Genomic DNA, 10,116 nt, shown 5'->3' on the forward strand with positions numbered 1-10,116 from the left:
CAGCAATAAGAGGATACAGGCAGAGCCACATCAGCCTCACACAGGGATCACTTAAAGGAGAACTCTGAACCAAAGCACCATCTTAGGACCATCAATGAAGGGACTGATCAAATCTCTGAAGAGAATTGTCTATCATTTCCTGGTGCCTTCCTAGCTCTAGCAGTGAGGAAATCTACAATATAAGATGATTACTAGATAACCTGTTCAGCAAGTCACAAATATGATTACTACTAATGGTACTTGCAAAAGGGCGCAGTATTCTGACAAACACAATATAATTGAATGATATCTTATTTATTTATTAGAGAAGAAGGAATTCCAGTTTGCATCCACGTTACAATGTAATGACTCTTTAGTAAATAGAGAAGTTACTGTCTCCAGAATATAAATAAGGAATCTACCGGTAATTTACACAACTCCAACAAAAATAAATGAGAAGAGCAGAAAGGCAGCAAAAAATGTGTAGCGTTTATAGCCATAGACCAAAAGGTAATATATTACCTTATTTACCACTTCTACCAGAGACATCCACATTTTAGGCTAGGAGTATATATTTTCCTAAAGCAAAAACCCTGCAGAATAAAATGGTGGTAGTTCAAATATTTTTTTATGTCACCTGATATTAAATGTACATTTTCTGTAAAAAAAAATACACTAAAAGTAAAATTTTGGTGCATATAAACACCCACATTTTATTTATTTTTTAAATATAACAAGGTTAGGTCGTTTTGAGTAAATAGATCCATGTTTTGAAACATTAAGGCTTCATTTCCACTGGCGTTTTAAGCCCCCATTCACATCTAGGCGTTTTTACGCCTGTAGCGCTACGCCGCTGCCGCCAGAGGGCTGGAAACACATGTCCCTCTATGGAGATGGTTCACATCTCCACGCCGAACGCCGGACGCCTGCCGCCTGAAAAAAGGTCCCGGACCTTTTTTTCAGGCGTCTTTTGGCTAGGAGATGGGAAGCATCTCCATAGAGGGGGTCAATCTGGGGCACATCTAGGCGGACAATACCGGCGTTTTGTCGCCGCAAATCGCAGTACAAAACGCCGCTATTTGTACCGCGATTTGCGGTGACAAAACGCTGCGATTTCGTCCGCCTAGATGTGAATGGAGCCTTACAGCCACTTTTCTGAGCGTTTTTTACAGCTTAAAAACGCATGTCCATGTTATTCTATGGCATCATGCCTACATAGGCGTTTTTGAGCTGCAAATGGAATAGGCGTTTTTGAGCTGTAAAAAAAACGCAGGGCCAGGGCGTTCTGAAGCTCCAGAGTAGAGCTGTAAAAACGCCAGACGTTAAAAACGCGCGAAAATGCTCAAAAACGCTACCGCGGCATTTTTTTTTTACAAAATAAACATGGACAGCCGTTTTTAAGCTGTAAAAAAGGCTAACAACAGTGGCTGTAAAAACGCCAGTGGAAATGAAGCCTAAAACTGCACAAAAGGCAACAAACTCTGGTACCCAAAACAGTCCATAGGTATTGTTTTGAAAAACTTTACAGGCTATTATGTTACAGGAAAGGAGAGGAATTGGGACTTTAACCACTTAAGACCCGGACCATTATGCAGGTAAAGGACCTGGCCAGTTTTTGCGATTCGGCACTGCGTCGCTTTAACTGACAATTGCGCGGTCGTGCGACGTGGCTCCTAAACAAAATTGGCGTCCTTTTTTCCCCACAAATAGAGCTTTCTTTTAGTGGTATTTGATCACCTCTGCGGCTTTTATTTTTTGCGCTATAAACAAAAATAGAGCGCCAATATTGAAAAAAATCAATATTTTTTACTTTTTGCTATAATAAATATCCCCCAAAAAATATATAATTTTTTTTTCTTAGTTTAGGCCGATACGTATTCTTCTACATATTTTTGGTAAAAAAAACAAAAAAACGCAATAAGCGTTTAACGATTGGTTTGCGCAAAATTTATAGCGTTACAAAATAGGGGATAGTTTTATGGGATTTTTGTTAATATTTTTTTTTTTTTTTACTACTAATGGCGGTGATCAGCGATTTTTTTCGTGACTGCGACATTATGGCGGACACATCGGACAATTTTGACACATTTTTGGGACCATTGTCATTTTCACAGCAAAAAGTGCTATAAAAATGCATAGTTTACTGTGAAAATGACAATTGCAGTTTAGGAGTTAACCACTAGGGGGCGCTGAAGGGGTTAGGTGTGACCTCAAATGTGTTTCTAACTGTAGGGGGGCGGGGCTGGACGTGTGACGTCATTGATCGTGTTTTCCTATATCAGGGAACACACGATCAATGAAGCTGCCACTGTGAAGAACGGGGAAGATGTGTTTAGACACACCTCTCCCCGTTCTTCAGTTCCTGTGACCGATCGTGGGACACCGGCGGCGATCGGGTCCACAGGTCCCGCGGTCATGGAGCTTTGGACCGGGTCGCGGGCACGCGCCCGCGTGACCCACGGCTGGGCACTTAAAGGGGACGTACAGGTACCTGCCTGTGCCCAGCCGTGCCATTCTGCCAACGTAAATGTGCAGGAGGCGGTCCTCAAGTGGTTAAATGAGGCATGCCATATCAAATAGAATGAGAATAGGTACATACATATAAATGAATTTATTTATTATTATAGTCTAAAATTCATTCAAACTCATAAAAAAGGACATTGTGTCAAATAATTTGGTAGTCCCATGACTTACACTTTACAGGCTATTAGTTTAGAGCTAACCTGGAACGATGGCCCAGAGGGATTGCTCTAATAGGTGCACCACCCACATATGTTTGTGTTCTTAAAGTGGATGTAAACCCACTCTCATCCTTTCTAAACTACTGCCAAAGTGCTGATCTATAAGGATATAGATGCCTCCTGCATGTATCCTTACCTGTCAAATGTCTCCCCTCTGTCTGTTATGAGACCTGAAAAACTGCAGATTCTGTGGGTGTGTCTGTTGTCTGGAGCTTGGTGGGTGGAGCCGTGATGTCAGTAGACTCCCCTTGTCAACATGCATTTTTTCCAATGAATTCCTTTACACTGAATTCTGCTATGATCACTAACATCCAGTCAAAACCCAGAAAAGTAACCACATGACTTCAGAAAAGAAGTGGGGGTGGGAATTAAAAAATAATGCCTGTCTCAGGCTAGTGCATGAGATATGTAAATAACCTGTCACTCACAGTAAGGGGGAAGAACGGACAAAAGTTTTCTCCTGTTTGTCCATTTATCATACTGAAAAAAGAAAAGAGGATTGCTCAGAGCTGGCAAGACTGGGCACAGATGATAGGAAATCTAATACTATACATTGTGACATCAAAAAAGAAATTAAAAAAAAATCAGGTTTACATCCACTTTAACGTTTGTACATGGGGGCGGGGGGATTTTTTTTTACAATTAGCTTTATTACTAATCATAACCAGTATGTGATAGCATTTTACTGTGACAAGTCCTCTTTATGGAGATGTCAGGGGTCTACTAGACCCCTGATGTCTTACCCGCTTTCCAATGAAACTTTCCCCTGAAACTAGAGCTGGCACTCGGACAACAATAGGGGTCCGATCTATACATCACAGACCTAATCAGAATCCTTTCCTAATAGCATTCAGCAGCAGCCCTGAGGAAGGGGGGAGTCCTTTGTCCCCCAAAACGCATTGGCTTTATCTGATCATCTGTACTCTTATTAAAACACCTTTTTAATACTGGACACCGGGCGCTCCTTTACACCCACTGCTTTCCAATGAAGCCCTCATCTAGCTTATATTAGCTCCTTCCCCTGCAACAGCCAGTTGTTTAGGGTGGATGAGGGAATCCAATGCCTTTCTATTAGAGCTGCATGATTAATCATTAAAAAAAATTGCGATCTCGATTCAATCCCCCTCACGCTCTTAACACATCATTTTCCTGATTCAGTGCAGAGAGTTCTCTGCTCACAGCTGACCACTGTCAAAAAAAAAAAAAAAAACAGGCAGCCTGCCAAGTTTATCACAACGTTATCAGCGCTGGGAGATAACTATAAACAAAGTATCATTTACTTCAGTCTGTAAATGAAGTCAGTTTAAATAATTGTAAAGGCTCGGTTTAAAATAAATAAAAATAAACGAAACATGTCATACTTACCTGCTCTGTGCTAGGGTTTTACACAGAGCATCCCCCAGCGGTGCTCCTGGCTCCTCCTCTTCATCGAGTGCCCCCACGGAGAGCCGCTTTCCATGGGCGCACTCGTGCGGGTGCGCTCCCGAGTCCTGCTGCTGCGTCCATGACACAGATAGCAGGACTCGGCCCCGCCCCTGTGTTACTGGATTTGATTGATAGCAGCGGGAGCCAATGGCTCCCACTGCTATCAATCTATCTAATGAGGAACCAAGACAGCGGCTGGAGCTGCTGTTCTCCTCGCTGGAAAAAAAAATCGGGGTCAGGTAAGAAAAAGGGGGGGGGGGAACTGGGGGGCAGCTGCAGCACAGAAGGTTTTTCACCTTAATGCATAGAATGCAACTCCTAAAGGGTTTACAACTCCTTTTAACCACTTAAAGACTAAACCTTTTTCTTACACTTGTTGCTTACAAGTTAAATCAGTATTTTCTGCTAGAAAATTACTTCGAACCTCCAAACATTATATATATATTTTTAGCAGAGACCCTAGAGAATAAAACGGCGGTTGTTGCAATATTTTATGTCACACTGTATTTGCGCAGCAGGCTTTTTTTTAAATACACTTTCATTAAATCAAAAAACTAAGCCCAATTTTTTCATATAATGTGAAAGATGATGTTACGCCACCAGATTCTTGCGAAAACCGTGATCTTTATGCTAAGCAAAAAAAAAAAAAAAAAAAAACGTGATTCTCATTTTAGCCAGAATCGCACAGATCTCCTCTCTAGAAAACTACACGCATATGGCTAGGTTCAAGCCAGCCATAGAGGGAGCGATTTTTATTTTTCCTGCAACCACAGTCAGGCCTTGTACACACGACCAGACATGTTTGATGAAAACGGTCCGCGGACCGTTTTCATCGGACATGCCTGCTGGGAGGTTTTGGTCTGATGCGTGTACACACCATCAGACCAAATTCCCCGCGGACAGAAAACGCGGTGAAGTGGCGGCGACGTGGCAGCGACGATGACGCGGCGACGTGCGCGAACCAGGAAGTTCAATGCTTCCACGCATGCGTCTAATCACTTCGACGCATGCAGGGGATTTCGGTCCGATGGTTAGGTGTACTAACCATCGGACATGTCCGACGGACAAGTTTCCACCGGACAAGTTTTTTAGCATGCTAAGAAACTTTTGTCCGCTGGAAACCTGTCCGCTAGGCAGGAAAAATATCCGCTAGGCCCTACACACGGTCGGACATGTCCGCGGAAACTGTACGAGGCCTTAGTGTTGATGGGGGAATCCCTCCCGCGGGGGCACGTGTTTTCCTGGTGGGGGGGCATGGGGAAAGCCGTCCCTGCCAGGAGAACACAGTGATTACTGCTAGTAGCTATGAGCCCTGGTTCACATTGGAGCGATTTGGCATGCGATTTGACATGTCAAATCACATGCCAAATCAGCAGCAATTGCTGACAAATGGCAGCATGTGAATCGGTGCAACGCTGCATTTGCGGCACCCAGGGCCGGCCTTAGGTGTTCAGGCGCCCTGTGCGAGCTAATCCTGTGGTGCCCCCCCCCCATCTTCACCCCTCGCCCCCTGGTCACCTAAACATGCACAAAGAAGAAAAAAATATTTGCAATATTTTTAACAGTTTGCACCCCTTTACATCCCTCCCTTCTAGATTGTAAGCTCTAACGAGCAGGGCCCTCTGATTATTCCTGTATTAAATTGTATTGTAACTATAATGTCTTCCCTGATGTTGTAAAGCGCTGCGTAAACTGTTGGCGCTATATAAATCCTGTATAATAATCCTGTATAATAATTACACATCTCCCTGCATCACTGGACCCCTTGACATTACACAAACCCCCTCAGTGCAAACTCCTCCCATTCAGTAGCTCAGATCAGCGTGTGGCAGCACATGCACAGAAGGTCCCCTCTGTACACATAAACAGAGAGGAGGGGGAGGCGGCTTCACTCGTCTTTGCCTGTGTGACATCAGGTGTTCTGTGAGAAGTGCTGAACACCGCTAATCAGGACAGCTCAGCCGCGGCCGTGAGAGGAGGGGGATGGATGGTGCAGCAATGTCAATCCGCTCCCCCCCCCCACCCCTTTGTATCGCGGTATCTGCCTGTGCCTGGAGTCTCTCTGCAGCTCTTCACCGCTTAAGTCACGGAGGGGGGCGCCCCCCAGTGTGTGGCACCCGGGTGCGGCCCGCCCCCCACTTAGTACGGCTCTGGCCGCACGGTGCCCCTGTTGCCCATGGCGCCCTGTGCAGCCGCACAGCTCAAAGGCCGGCCCTGGCGGCACCACACCGATTCACAAAAGTAGTTTCTGTACTACTTTTGGCAACTTGGCGGTGCGATTTCTATTGACATCTGTGCAGAAACCAGCAGAGATGTCTCCGAAATCACCCCAACATGTCATAGGTGTGCGCAGCCTATTGCATTAGGGTGTGCACCCCAAAGCCCAAACATACCCTACCGATCGCTCATGGTGCTCATTCAGAAAGGGAGGGGGCCAGTAAATTACATATTTACTGGCCCCTTCCCCACTTCTAAAACATTCCAGCAGCAACAGCCGATAGGAGAGGAGGGAAGCTGGCAGCACTGCGGGGGGGGGGAGATGGGAGCGAGGGCAGTAGAGGAGATCTGTGCTGCACAGGGTGATTAGGGTGTGCCTGGGCACACCTGGCACACCCTGTGTGCACGCCTATGTGTGAGAATGAAATTGTGTGAGTTCAGCTGAACTTGCACGATTTCATTCCCGCTGATAGAGTGGTTGTACCAAGGGTGATCGATCGATCAACTTAGATACATTTAGCCTGCCCATACACAGTTAAAATCTCAGCCAGTCCCTGCTGAACTGGCTGAGATTCGAACCATCTATGGCCGGGTTAATACAGAGAAAGCAGCAAAAATACATTCCAACATGTATGCGCCAAGTACTACTTGAAAGTTAATGCTGGCTTTGTTTGCTTTCAGATAGTCCCCCAGAGGACTGGGAAAAAAATGTAAAGAAATGTGTACATATAATCAGTTAGAATTATTTGATGTCAACTTTACACAGTGGTAAGGAATGTAGTCAAACTCGTCTATACCGACCTCCTCGGAAACATAAAACATTGCAGTCTATTTTGTACTTACATTGCACTATTGTGATGAGCAACACAGTTGGGATGGCAATCACATTTGCCTGTTAATGGACAGATCCACAAACATTGTTATACATTGATCAGCGCTGATCATAACAGTCCTACGATGGGAAATAACTAATGTAACAGAGCATAACCAGCACATTAGGACTTAAACGGGTTGTAAACCCTTGTTTTAAAAACAACAAAAAATTAACATATCATACTTACCTCCACTGTGTAGTTTGTTTTGCACAAAGTGACCCCTGGTCCTCCTCTTCTGGGGTCCCTCAGCGGCGCTGGTGGCTTCTCCCCGCATCGAGTTTCCACGTTGGAGAAACGATCTCCTTGGTGGATACCCGTGCGGGCAAGCTCCCGAATTCGTGTCCATTCACACAGAATGCAAGACTCGGCCCCACCCCCCAGCACCGCGTCATTGTATTTGATTGACAGCAGCGGGAGCCAATGGCTGCGCTGCTCTCAATCTATCCAATCAGGACACGAGCTAGTGCTGGTGTGCTCATTCCTGGCCAGAGGAAGATCGGGCTCAGGTAAGTAAAAATGGGGGCTCGGGGGGGCTGCAGCATGGTGAAAAACCATGAGGGTTTACTTCCCCATTAAAGTACAACTAAAGGCAAAACTTCTCTCTTCATTTTGGACAGAGTGGAGATGGATTAGAGCACCTGTCAGTTTATATTGCTGTCTGTGCCCCCATTGCGAAGATTCATCCTCTCTATGTGTCCTGTTTACCATTATCATTGAAAGTAAAAGAAAATCACAAATTTTGGGTTGTCCCCAGAAAGGTAACAGAGGGGAAATCTTCCAATGGGGACACTAGTTCTGGTGACCCGTGGGACCCCAAGGGATTCCCTTTATTTGCAGGGATTTCCTTTCACTTCCTGTTTTGGCTATGGGACAGAACGTGAAGGTAAATCTCCTCAATGGGATACAGATGGCATAAAAATAAACTGACAGGAGTTAAAACTCTCCCTTACTCTATCCAAAATGAAAAACAAAGCTGCTTGCTGTGGGGGCAGGAGGGAGGGGCCAGGGGCAGCGAAGAGGGACCTTAGAAAAGGAGGATCCGGGCTGCCCTGTGCAAACCAACTGCACAGAGGAGGTAAGTATAACATGTTTGTTATTTTTTTTTTTTTAAACAAGACTTTACAATCACTTTAACCACTTAAGGACCGCCTCCTGCACATATACGTCGGCAGAATGGCATGGCTGGGCACAAGCACGTACAGGTACGTCCTCTTTAAAGCGGAGTTCCACCTAAAAATGGAACTTCCGCTTAATCCACTCCTTCCCCCCTTACATGCCACATTTGGCATGTAATTTTTTTTGGGGGGGTAGTGGGGGGGGGGGGGTCAGGAGGAGTGGGACTTCCTGTCCCACTTCCTCCTTCCGCCGAGGGGCTGGTGAGGCGATTAGCTTAATCGCCTTATTGCAGCCCCTCCCTGTAGGCGAGCGCATGCGCAGTGGGTGACCGGCCGTGAAGCCGAAAGCTGTCACTGCCGGGTGCCCACACTAGGAATGAAGAGGGGGGGCGAGGCGCGGAACCCCGGCCGGCGTGTCGCTGGAACCGTGGAGCAGGTAAGTGTCTGTTTATTAAAAGCCAGCAGCTACACTTTTTGTAGCTGCTGACTTTTAATAAACTTAAAAAAAGGCTGGAACACCCCTTTAAGTGCCCAGCCGTGGGCGCGCTCCCGCGACCCGGTCCGAAGCTCCGTGACCGCGGGACCCGCGGAACCGATCGACGCTGGAGTCCCGCGATCGGTCCCCGGAGCTGAAGAACGGGAAGAGCCATGTGTAAACACAGCTTCCCCGTTCTTCACTGTGGCGCCGTCATCGATCGTGTGTTCCCTTTTATAGGGAACCACAATCAATGACGTCACACCTACAGCCACACCCCCCTACAGTTAGAAACACAGATGAGGCCATACATAACCCCTTCAGCGCCCCCTAGTGGTTAACTCCCAAACTGCAATTGTCATTTTCACAGTAAACAATGCATTTTAAAGCGGGGGTTCACCCTGTTAAAAAAAAAAAAAAATGTTTTTTTTTATTATTCCATTACTTTCGGCATCGTAGCGCGAGCTACGGTATGCCGGTCCTAAATTTTTAATCCCCGTACTCACTGTGCTATCGTTGATTGAAGAATCCGGGGAATGGGCGTTCCTATGGTGAGAGAAGGTGATTGACGGCCGGCCCTGGCACGTCACGCTTCTCCGGAAATAGCCGAAATAGGCTTGGCTATTCACGGCGCCTGCGCATAGCCTGTGCGCAGGCGCTGTGAATAGCCGAGACCTACTCCGGCTGTCTTCGGGGAGCGTGACGTGCCAGAGCCGGCCGTCAATCATCCTCCCTCTCCATAGGCACGCCCATTCCCCGCGGGAGTCGGATTCTTCAATCAACAATAGCACAGTGAGTACGGGGATTAAAAATTTAAGACCGGCATACCGTAGCTCGCGCTACGATGCCGAAAGTAATGGAATAATGGGGTGAAGGAGGGTGAACTACCGCTTTAAATGCATTTTTTGCTGTGAAAAGGACAATGGTCCCAAAAATGTGTCAAAATTGTCCGAAGTGTCCGCCATAATGTCGCAGTCACGAAAAAAAAAAATCGATGATCGCCGCCAAAAAAAAAAAGATTAATAAAAATGCAATAACACTATCCCCCATTTTGTAAACGCTATAAATTTTGCACAAACCAACCGATAAACGCTTATTCCGATTTTTTTTACCAAAAATAGGTAAAAGAATACGTATCGGCCTAAACTGAGGAAACATTTTTTATATATATATATTTTTGGGGGATATTTATTATAGCAAAAAGTAAAAAATATTGAATTTTTTTCAAAATTGTCGCTCTATTTTTGTTGTCCGGGTCTTAAGTGGTTAACGGATAAGTTCACCTTTCA

At 45.8% G+C, this 10,116-nt stretch overlaps 1 protein-coding gene across 3 annotated transcripts in view; it reads right to left on the minus strand.

Annotated features, from left to right (window-relative positions):
- Window positions 1–10,116, minus strand: part of LRSAM1 (leucine rich repeat and sterile alpha motif containing 1) — a 96,734-nt gene that overhangs the window by 81,543 nt on the left and 5,075 nt on the right. Inside the window, exon 2 of one of the 3 annotated variants that reach the window (XM_040324339.1) lies at window positions 7,206–7,314. The exons of the other annotated variants lie outside the window; for them this stretch is intronic. The gene's annotated coding sequence lies outside the window, so the exon portion shown is untranslated. The remainder of the gene's footprint in view (window positions 1–7,205; window positions 7,315–10,116) is intronic. 3 annotated transcript variants of the gene reach the window in all.

The sequence above is a fragment of the Rana temporaria genome, chromosome 9 (assembly GCF_905171775.1).
Source record: "Rana temporaria chromosome 9, aRanTem1.1, whole genome shotgun sequence".
In the NCBI taxonomy this organism is placed as follows: domain Eukaryota; kingdom Metazoa; phylum Chordata; class Amphibia; order Anura; family Ranidae; genus Rana; species Rana temporaria.